This window comes from Pinus tabuliformis, chromosome 2_1 (genome assembly GCF_031772625.1).
Source record: "Pinus tabuliformis cultivar Carrire ecotype Pingquan chromosome 2_1, CPIR1, whole genome shotgun sequence".
Taxonomy (NCBI): domain Eukaryota; kingdom Viridiplantae; phylum Streptophyta; class Pinopsida; order Pinales; family Pinaceae; genus Pinus; species Pinus tabuliformis.
The window spans coordinates 878,265,911-878,278,063 of record NC_142299.1 but is presented as its reverse complement, the minus strand read 5'-3'; positions in this window follow the sequence as shown (position 1 = coordinate 878,278,063).

Genomic DNA, 12,153 nt, shown 5'->3' with positions numbered 1-12,153 from the left:
TATCCCACACCGTTACAACTTAACATATAACGGTTTCCATACGTATTTAAAGTTTAATTGTGGCAAAGTTGGGGTAAAATGTTGGCAGTTACCGCCAACATATGACCACACAATACATCCAGTGGCCAACATAAAGTGTAACTATTTTCATTAACCGTGTTGGGTAATCCGCATGTGACCACACCATGTAAAACTGCCAACATTTATGCTAATGGTTAGCCTAATTGCACGTTTAAATGGCTAATCCAAGTTGAACTTAATTAAATTGCTCTTAACTTACTTAAACTGCAAGTTTAGTTTGGCGGACTTTTGGTAGTCCCTCCAATTTCGGTGCTAACTCCATTTTTAGTGGAGTTAACTAGAGTTCCTCCGTTTTTAGTGGAGGTTTACTAGGAGAAACAATTTTCTCCATAAATTTTGCAAAATTTGACCAAATTGGGATCAGGAAAAGGTGTTCCTAGATGATTTAGATGTTATGAGAACATTGAATCAGGTTTCAAGAGAAGTAGAGCATTATAAACAACAATTTTTCCATTATTGAGCTAATACAGAGGCCCAAGCCATGGAAGCTGCACCAAGGAGATGTAGCCCAAGAGGGGTGAACTCCTTCATCAAAACACTGTGTTAAGTGTTCATTTTGATTGTTTGCTGTTCATTTAATTGTTGTTGTTCAACACTTGATTTTCATGTTATTTTTCTGATTAACTTAACATAAAACTTGACAAAATTTACCTTTTTTCATTCACAAACACCATAAGGGAACCTATGCACATGAAGCAAAATATTAGCATTTTTGTTTTAAATATGAAGTTGAAATTAGCACAAAAAAACTAACATTCAACAACAAATCAAGGAAGAGATCAAAAGAAGCAAGTTGGACCCTAGAACTCAGGATGAATTACAAAGGAAGAAACTTTGTCATCACTGCAAGGAGCCTTGGAAGTTAGGGCACATATGAAAGGGAAAGGGAAAAGTGCACTACATTGAGGTGTTCCCTGAAAGTAGGAGAAGAAGAAACAAGACCAATGGAGAGTGACATACAATATAGTTCACAGGAGGAGAAACCAAGGTAGAAGCAGTGGGTGGAAATATAGCCACACTTTCTGGAGTCCCTAGCTACAACACCTTTAGAGTCAAAGGTTCCATACAAGGGCACCGAGTCACTGTCCTAATTGATGGTGGGTCAACCAACAATTTTATTGACTTGACATTAATAGAAAAAAGAGGCATCCCAAAAAAGTACTTTGGAGGCTTTAACATGGAAATGGTCAACAATTACATCATGGCATTCAACTAGACAGTGCCAAAGACAAAATTAAATATGAGAAACTACACTATGGTTGCTGATTTTTATGTGGTGAGGTTGTCTAATTCTGACATAATATTAGGTGTCCAATGGCTTACCACCATAGGAAGCATTGGAAAAACTATCAGAGAATGGAGATGGGATTAAAAATGAAAGGAGGTCGGAGGGTAATATTGAGAGGTATGACTCAAGATCCTCCAAATATTGCTATACTCAAATAAATGGTGGGAAAAGATTAGCGTAAGCACATGGAGTTATCACAAGATAATCAAATCAACTCACAATTTAATTTAAAAGAAGGGGGGGGATTCAAGGCCATGTATTCAAAAAAAGCCTCACCATGTTAAGAGTTCTTGATGAAAAATAATCTCAGATTCCAAGTCATTTTGACATTTCAGAAATTCTGATTCCTTGATGTAAATAATTATATTCTCTAAATTGATAAATGAATATCTAGAGAGGATAAGTCATAGTCTAAAAGATAAGCTCTTTACTGGAAACTATGCCATCTTCAATCAGTAACCTAAGCAACCTGAAGCATTTGCGGTTGCTACATTTACCTATGTTGATTTTTTTGTCTAAAGCTAGTATATGGTTGAATCAATTGACTTGGTTGGAAGTCTCACAATATTCGTTGTGAGAGTTTCCTTTTAAAAGGCCCGTTAAGAGTGAAAGTGAAAAATATTGCATGCATAGGCTCACACGCTTGCAATTACATATCATTTGGGGAAGGTATTTGTCCCAACCTTCAAAAAATTGACATCATCTCTTGTTATGATCTTGTGGCGGTTGGAAATTTGCCAAAGGCACTCGTATAATGAGAATTGCAATGTTTTAAATTGAGAAATATTGCAGGTCAAGAGAGGATATTTAACACCCAGATCTGATGAGGTTCTCTCATAAAGTCCCACACATCTATTCATAATTAAGAAAATCAAACATTGTTAAATCAGTGACATCAAGGCGTTAAGTGATTGGGAAGAATCGTGTTCAAACTTTGTTGGATTGGAAACGTATTGCAAAAAAATGTAATTGCTCCATAGAGATCAAAGCATATTCTATGAGATAGTGGGTATATACAAAGGGTTCCAAAATGATTCTGAAGATTAGAATTGCATTGAAGGTTAGTGAAGTAGAGGTGTATGGGAAGCATGGTTGGTATAGTATTGACATTTGAAAATCAGACAAGTTAAAGACACAAAAAAATTTGGATTTTCCTGCATTATGTGGTATCAGAGCAGTAATTTCTTTGGAGGAAAATCATAGTAGGTATCCTCTATGGAAAGATGAAGTAGAGAAATAATTTCTCATTGAAGTGGAGAAGAAACATAGCTTGCAACAATATCAGATTTTAAAGAATCTGATAAGGTAAATCAGATTTTGCTTTTCAATTTATATTGAAACTTAAAATTGATAGTTACATAAATTAAGCTCTGAGAAAGAATATTAAAATTCTTGAGGATATGGAGATATTTTCTACTTTGGAAGGTGTTATCACTGAAAATTCTAATGCCAAAATTTCTCAGACTAGCTTGAGGACAAAAGCACATAGATCCTTTTGGCAGTTTCGCAGCGCAGCATGTTTAGGAGGTTTCGTAGCGCATAGTTCATATTTTGCACTGACTGCGCTACGAAATTGGGGAAATACACCAAAAGCGGGAAGAACGGGCTCTGGCCACCGTTTCTTGTTTATAATTTGAAAAAATGTCTTGAAGAATAGAAAGATATCCTAAGGAGCTTGTTCTTACTGTTGACATAGAGCATTTAAATCTGTTTGTTGGCCTTGCTAATGGTGTTGAGTGTTTGGTACAAGTTCAGTCAATATTATCAGAGGATGCTAAAATTGGTTACAATTATGTGCAATAAAGGATGTGCCCCCATGTTGTCTGATTAATCTGAAGGTAATGAGTTCCTATGTAGAGAAGTGCATTCTGAAAATTATGAATCTCTTCTTTGTCTACTTATGAATGATTTTCTATCCCTTGCATTGGATCCGTTTTATGGGGTTGAAAGGGACTGTCCATCAAAGGTATCTCATTTCTTCTTAAAGTTCAGATCTCTGGTTTATCAGAAAAGTCTGACTTCAATTTCATCTTTGGAGGCATCTAAAAATGTTGAATCATTACACAAGGTCAGAGATATTCAGGAAACTAAGAACATAAATGCTAGACGGGAGTTTGATCTCTTTTCATCCTTGCCAGAGTCAAATGATCCTAATGTCAAGGATCCCTTAGCTGATGAAAGTGGCAATTCAAAACCAAATGAAGTTACTCCCTTAACACATTCCAAGGTAAAGAAACTCAAGACAGTCGGATTTTGGCAATAAGCTGTGATTTTTGAAATTACACAGCAGTTTCGCAGCGCGCTGCGAAACCCCTGTAGCAGCCTGTTTCAGCAGAAAAAACTCTGTTTTCTGCGTTTACTAGCAAATTTCCAGAAGGGATTCTGAGCAGCTGAAAACTTAATTTTGAAAACTGAAAGAGGCTTTTATTCCTAACATACCAAACTACAAAAACCTCTTTCAGTTTCTTCAAATTCGTTCTGAGGTGGGAGGAATTTATGTTTAAACTTGCGCTACGAAACTGCGAAACTGCTGTAGGTGCTGTTTTATAAGGAAGATGAGCAGTTTAATGGTGAGGTCAGCAGATTTCTGAAGGAAACGCCAAAGTAATGAAAGAGATATCACTCAAGGCTATCCTAGCTATTCAGAGAATGACAGGTGGACCTTTTGGTAAAGGTAAAATTTTTATCTCAAGTCAAACTTTTGTAAAGCTACTTTATGACAAATTAGGGTTTAGCAGAATGGCATACGAGGGATATCTTTTTGGTTCATACACCTGGCTATCCATGAGGCTTCCAACGCATTTGAAGTATGGTGAGGCTCGTAAGTTTTGGGATATTAAAGGAGCTGGGACATGTTGCTTGATTTTCTGAAGATGGTAGGAGACAGGCACCATAAAAATAGGAGTTTTGATCCTAATGATGAATGATCCATCAGCGCCTTCAGGTATCCAAAGTCAGCGTTCCTTGCACCTGTAGCTCAGTCATCTTGAGCCTAACCAACAAAAGACAGCTGTCAAAGATCAAGAAAGGAATCAGGCATACGAGGAGATGAAGTTAGAGTTTTAGTGTGATTAGGACTCTTTGTATTTACAGCACAATACCTTATGTATTTAATAAGTTTGTTTAGAAATAGATAAGGTTAATTAATGGTAGATCATCGAGCTCTCCCCTCATGCTTGTTGAGGAGACTCAAGATAGTTTTAGTTTTGGTTTTCCTATATATAGGAAAAACTCTGTTGTAAGTAGGGTTGGAGATTTATGAAAAAACAGAGTTTTTATCAGCTTATGTAAAAAGACTTTTTGACAGTAATATAAGGATTACTTTTTCTTCCCAAGATTCATCATGTGTTCAATGCTCAGAATATGTGTGGTTTTGTCATTATCCTTTATATATTTTACAGCTCACTAAATATGCAATCACTCTGAATTCACCTAGTGCTCAGACTTCCTGTGTATATTTATGAGTTGAGGTTCTTTTTGAGAGATGTTTTGAGTGTTAAACATTATATGCCTTGGCTTCTATGATTGAGTGGTTTATAGTTTACTGCAGAAGTATTTGACTCCATGAGCCCAATGGAAGAGATGTTATTTTGTTGTTCCAACCAGCTTGTTTTCGTAAAACGTTTGAAGAATTAGCCATCTTTTCTTGTTAATAATTCCTATTACAAATCTGTGAGAGAGCCCTCTCTGACTAAGGAGGCTAACCTTAGTCTAAAGCCTGGTCTGAAGTAGTTACATGAAATCTAACTGGTAGCAGCCATCAGTACATGATTTTGTGATAACAGAAGGAAAGTAAAATTATTTTTTTTGAATGGAAATAGAATAGGTTTGGATTAATAAGAAAATCTAGAGAAAATATGAAAAGACATTAGATGGATTGTAACAGTAGATCCATTAGAAGGATTAGAGAAAACTTTAGCAACAATGTATGTTTGCATGAGGTTGAACCAGAGGTAATTTGGTATTTTGTTTTCAACTAATTTAAGGATGAAATTGTTGATTATAGGTGGCAGTGATGAGGATGATTACAACAGGAGGATTTTAACCGAGAACACATGAAGTTCTTGAATAATTTGGTGAAGAACCTTTACAAGTTCTAGTTGAGGTTGGATGGAGGAGGACAAGTGGATGCTCTCAGAGGAAGTGAAGATCTGCAGAAGCCTAAAAGGAGCAAAGAATCTCAAGAGGTTCTAAAGGAGAGAACCAAGGATACCAAATGGTCAAGCTCAGAGATAGCATGGTGAGGTATTGTAACAGGTTAAGGAGTAAATTTTTATTTCAGTGGCTTGGATGTAGTCTACAAGTGGACAAGGTAAAGTTCACAAAGGAAGAATGAAGATGGATACTAATATTCATGTCATGGGTTTAGGGAGAAGCCACAATATAATAAAAGAAGATGTTGAAGTAAATGGAATAAAAATAATGACGAGTTAAGAAGAATTTGACTGAGAAATGGGTGAGATGAAAGAAAAAATTATCATAATGAAGATGTTACTATAGGAGAGTGCAAATACGAGGGATGTGGATGGAATATGAAGAAGAAGGTCAAGTGTCTTGTAATGAAATTGTTTGCAAGGAAGTTGAGGAGAAGCTTGAAAATATTGAAGAGTAGGTTGAATGCTTAGATGAAAAGAGGGAAACTCAAAGTAACTAAGTTTAAACATAAGTAAATGAAGGAAGAAGAAGTTCACTTATGTGAACCAAAGCAAGGAGATATCTTTGGAGAAGAGGATGAAGAGGATAAGGGAATTACTTCAAGTCTCATGAGCTATTGTGGAAGTTAAGATCAACATGAGGATTTGATGTCTAAAACATCAAAATAGACTAGTTATCATGATGATTTTAAATCTAATAATTTGAGCATGGTTTCAAGTTTTGATGAAGATGGAAAACAATTTACAACTATCACAAAGACATAGGAAAGTTAGAATATGAATTCTGTTACAAGTGCAAAAGAAGGAGTTTCTTTACAAAGCATTGAAGAAAGACATTACCAAAATCCTATGATGAAGGAAGATGAGGTAACACAGTCTCATAAAGGTATAATTGAAATGTATACACAATTTTGTAATGCAATTATTAAAGGACATTTGCAGGAACCTGCTACTACCGTGAACAAGACGCAGTTGGCTCAGAAAGACAACCAAAAGGAGGACAATAATGAAGAACATCATATAAATGAAATGCTCGTAAGGAATGATGAAGTTGTTACTCCAGAGGAAATAGATTTAGACTTCGAGGAAGAAGAAAATCTCTTAGAGGAATGGTTGGTAGAGGACACAAATGCTAAATATGACATGGAGGCTACAAATTTATTTCAAGGTAATTTTACTGATTTGTTTCAAGAATTGGATTTCTCAGAGGAGAGATAAGAAAATTAAAGGGTGCATATTCAATATGTAAAATCGAAGATGGAAGAAGAGGAAATTATCTTGAAAGAAAATAGTGAGAAGGAAGCTGCAAAACATGATCAACAAATCATAAATGAGGTATTTAAATTAGAATTTAGTAAGAGTCTTGTAACTGTTATATATGAGGCGGATATGCAGCAAGCAAAAATGGATAGTAAGCTTTAGCCAAGCATAGACTTTTGACAATGGAATTGAGAATTTATGGATGCTGACGAGGAGGATGTCCAACAGAAGTTATAAAAAGAGGAGAAGGACAACTAGCAACAAAGTGCAATTGATGGAGAGGCTTTACATTAGCAAGGCAAGTGGACAACTCCAACATAGAATTTGGAGGCCTAGAGAATTGAGGAGAACTATAGTAGGAGCAGGACAACTTCACAAATAGATGGATTATCGACTACAACACAAAGTTTGGGATCCAAGAGGATTGGTTCATCAAAGGCTTATGACTAGGAGGTCATAAATTTTCTACCTTGGGACTCTGATGCAAGAACATCTCAGCTTCCAAGCCCTTTTGACATTTGAGAAGGAATTCTAATTCCTTGATGTAAATAATTATATTTTCTAAATTGATAAATGAATTTCCAAAGAGGGTGAGTCACAATCTAGAAGATAAGCTTGGATAAGAGGATGTGATCCTCATAGAGATAAGGTTGAATATATAATATTTTTAGTGAGAGAATCTACCTTTTGGGGCATGAGATATTTAGGGAATAAATCATGGAGTGATTTTAGGATCTAGAAAAATCTACTTTGTTTCTAACTTCTATTTATCATTGTAAGCCTAAGAGAAAATATAATGGCCAAATGAATGTGAAATCAATCCAAAAAGAGGAATGAGAGTTTCTGAGTAGATGTATGTACATAATTATGTTAATGAAATGAAATTTTATTATTCCTTGACTATGGATTTGGTGTGTATATTTTATGATTCTAGAATGTGAGCAAATTACTCGATTTAATGAACAAATTACGATGGCTAGTTTTGGTTCTAGTAGTCCATTGTTATAGGAACAACATATTTTCCTATATAATGGCTTGTGTATCCTCTGAAAGTGGGAATTGATGTATTCGGTTTGATTTTTCTTATGAACTAAAGATCATTGCGTTATATTTGTTTATCTTTGGTTGATGACTGTTGAAAGTGGCATCTCTGTTTACTAGTGAATGAATACAATGATCTTAGGGATTGGGAAAATATAGAAGTATTTCCTTTATAAGTTTCACATAAACAATACCTACAAAAGTTATATCTGGATTTGGAAAAGTTAAAGGATTTTACAAGTGACATTGGACAATTAAACAATTTGAAAGATCTTTATATAGGAAGCTCTTTACTAGAAACTCTTCCAGCTTCGATCGATAATATAAGTATCCTGAAACATTTGTGGCTGATACGTTGCCTTGTATTGAAATGTTTGCTAGAATCCATTATACGATTGAATTGGTTGATTTGGTTGGAAGTCTTGCAATGTTCCTTACAAAATTTTCCTTCTAAAAGCCCTATTGAGGGTGAAAGTGAAAAATATTGCATGCTTAGGCTCACACGCTTGAAATTGTGTAACATTCAAATATTTGATAAGGTATCATTTAGTGAAGGTCTTTGTACCAAACTTCAACAACTTGACATCATCTCTTGTTATGATTGTGGTGATTGGAATTTTTCCAAAGGCACTTATAGAACTAGAATTGCAATGTTGTAAATTGAGAAATATTGCAGGTCGAGAGAGGATATTTAGCACCCAAATCTAATGAGGTTCTCTCATAAATTCCCACACATCTATCCATAATTAAAACAATCAAACATTTGTAAATCAATGATGTCAAGGCATTGAGTGATTGTGAAGAACCGTGTTCAAACTCTATTGGATTGGCAACATATTACAATTGTGTAACATAAAAATATTAGATAAGGTATCATTTGGCGAAGGTGTTTATCCCAACCTTCAAAAAATTTAAATCATCTCCGATTGTGATCTTGTGGTGGTTGAAAATTTTCCAAAGGCACTCATAACACTGGAATTAAAATGTTGTAAATTGGGAAATATTACAGGTTGAGAGAGGATATTTGGCACCTGGATTCGATGAGGTTCTCTCATAAAGTCCCATGCATATATTCCTAATTGAAAAAATTAAACCTTTGTAAATCATTGAAATCAAGGCATCGATCGATTGGGAATAATCATGTTCAAACTCTGTTGGATTGGAAACATGTTGTAGAAAATCATGACTGCTGCATAGAGAATCAGAGCATATTTTATGAGAACGTGGGTGTTGATGAAGGGTTATAAAATGCTTTTGAATATTGGACTTACGTTAAAGGTCAGAGAGGAAAATTTGTATGGGCACCCAAGTTGGTAGAGTATTGACATTTCAAAATCGGATAAGTTGAAGATGTAGGAAAATTTCGATTTTCCTACATTATGTTTGCAATAACATATTAGGAATACTCAGGATAGAGATGCAAAATCATATAGGAAGGGGATCTACAACTAAGAGGATTGAAACAATAACAGGGGATGCCACAAAAATAAAACAAGATCATGAAGCAGATGGACCATCATGAAGAGTTAACCACACCAGGGAGAAACCTTCAGATGGTACAATAAGTTGTTGCCAAAGCCTTCTAATGGTTTGTTTGGGATTCTAGTATTGGATGTAATTTACTCAAGGACAAGAAAAATTTGGGAATGTGGGACTGTAATGTCCCTTACTAGAAGCAAAGGGAGATTGAGTTTTAGCCTATCTAGATCCTAGAGGCTAATGACAAGAAGAATAAGGGGTCATCATAAAATACAATAATAAGTAAATAAATGCATAGTAGGAGGCAAAATAGGGAAAGGTACTACACAGTGGGGCATTAGTTAGCAAGAGGGACAATATTAGTTGTTGTAAATATGCAAAGCATAGTGATTTAGGGGAAGACTCCAAGCATTTCACAGTTGAGGGTTTCAGTGACCTAGAGGTGACCCACTGTTCACTAGAACTATTCAATGTGCAGTAGGAGACCAGGTGAAAGGATTGTGCATTTAAGAAAGTTAGGAAGACAAGGAGACAATGTTGCACACTATAATTATGCAATGCATAATAAATGTAGAGGAATCTTGGGGGACTATGTAGTTTGGCATGATAGTGACACATGAATGGCCCACTTCCCATTTTAATTGTGAAATGTGCAATCCAGGGCAGGAGAGACCATGAACTACATAATTGAGAGGGCTTGGAAACTAAAGTGATGTTCAACACTTTAAGGTTTCTTATTAGACTTTTGAGGTAGACTCTCCTCTAGGACTGCGCAGTGCATAGTTCCAAGAGGCAGAGGATGCTTCACTATGACTTAAGACTGCACAGTGCACAGTTCCATGAGGGAGAAATGTTAACAAGTTGCAAAGACAATGAAATCTCTAAAAATGATTATGTGTGGGATCAATAAGACAAGAAAGAAAAAGACATGAAAACAAGTCCTGAAATAGTGGTCTCACACTTGTATAACATCAACACGATCCAAAGAATGAAATACCCAAAATCAACTTGCATTCCTTGAAATGATAGAAAATCTACACTTATTTCTAAGTGTGACAGCTGGAACATAGCTTGCAACACTTAGATGACAAATTATGACACAAGTGTTAAATGCAATCAAAAAGTGTGTTGAGATGTGGGAGAGTGTCTAGTGCATATTCTTATGATGGATAGTGCCAACTAATGAACAAGAGTGTGCTAGGGATGCCTCTAGTGATGTAATAAGGTGAAACACATGAAAGAGTACAAATAATTAAAAGTGACACTTGTGACAGTAAGATAAAGTGAAAATGACACTTGAAAAAGCTAAAGAAAGTGAAAGTGGCACATGCTAAAGAAAAGAGAAAGAAAAAAATACGCTTGTGAAAGCGAAAGAAATAAAAAATGATAGTAAAAAAAGTGAAAGCGAGATTTGCGAAAACAAAGGTGCACAAAAGAAACAATTAATAAAAGTCACTCAGATGATGTTACACTTGCAACTATCAGTGGGGGGATTGTCAACTAGAATTGCGCAATGAATGTCGTCATGGATTGTGTAGTGCAATGTCCCTACACACTACACATGCACTATTGGTAGGGGTTGTACAATGCCTATTACCAAGGACTGCGCAGTCACTGTTACTAATGACTGCACATGCTCTATTTCAAGAGGCTATGTAAGCATGTCCTCAAGGATTGCACAATGCTTGTCTATAGAGGTAAACATTAACTACTGAGCTTGCAAGAGAGAGGTGTGCTCGTGAATACATTGAAATATATGCATGTATAAGCAAGTGGTTTCGATGATTAAAATCTCAGGAGAAGTCTTAAGATATCAGCCAATCATGAAGCGATGAAGGAGGCTTGTCACAACGAAAACAATTGGCAACACACTGGAAGAACTCAAACTTCTCTACTTAGGTCCACCTTTAAGCATAAAGTCTTAGTCTTTCAAGAAGTATTGATTTACTGTGTGGACCACCTCAACTTCCCCATTTATCCTAGTTATAATTATAGCCTCTTTTATCCCCTTTCTCGGCTAAACACATTTAAACGGCTTACAATATCTCAATTATTTTGATCCAGGAGAAGGATAGTATATATTCACAATTTTAAGATGATAAGAGTTTTAGTTCCATATATGGTGTTTCTCCACTTCTAGAAGGCATGTTCAGTAACCCTGATGGAGTCACTTTAGGAAAAGAAGCACTAATTTGTTACCATGAGCCTGTTCAGAACTCTTGCGAAGTTGCTTGCTTCACCTCTCTGCGTAGGAAGCCTTTCTCATATTTCACCTTTATTTTATTTTCAATATGACCATTGGCATTTTATTGATGTTCATATTGTTAGGGCAGAAGAGAGATCTCGACTAATCGAGAGAAAGAGAGGTCAATCCTTCAGAGACTATTATATACCTATGAAATTATAATGCTAACTCTTAGTTTTCTCATTTCCCTTCTCTATTCGATTGGATGAACAAGAAAAACACCATTAAATTACCAGATCGAATCAAGGAATGAAGATCCTAAAATAGATAAGGGCATCAAGGTTTTGCTTATAGCTTTCCATTTGAATGAATCATATTTTCCGTTCAAACATAATTGACTTTAAAAGATGTGTAGACCCAAACAAATAAGGGGATCACAAAGTAGTCAAGTGTCGTTCACCATCCAAATTACCCATTCAAATCTTTGCCACATTGTCTTTCAAGTGAAACAAGAGCAGTTTCCGTGCATGGTCCTATTAATAACATGCAAAGGAAAAGACATGAAAACAAGAGAACAAGATCAAAATAAATGAAGTTGATGGAAAACTAAACTGAAAAGCAACATGTGAGACAAAAACAAGAAGACTAAATGGAGAGAAAACGCA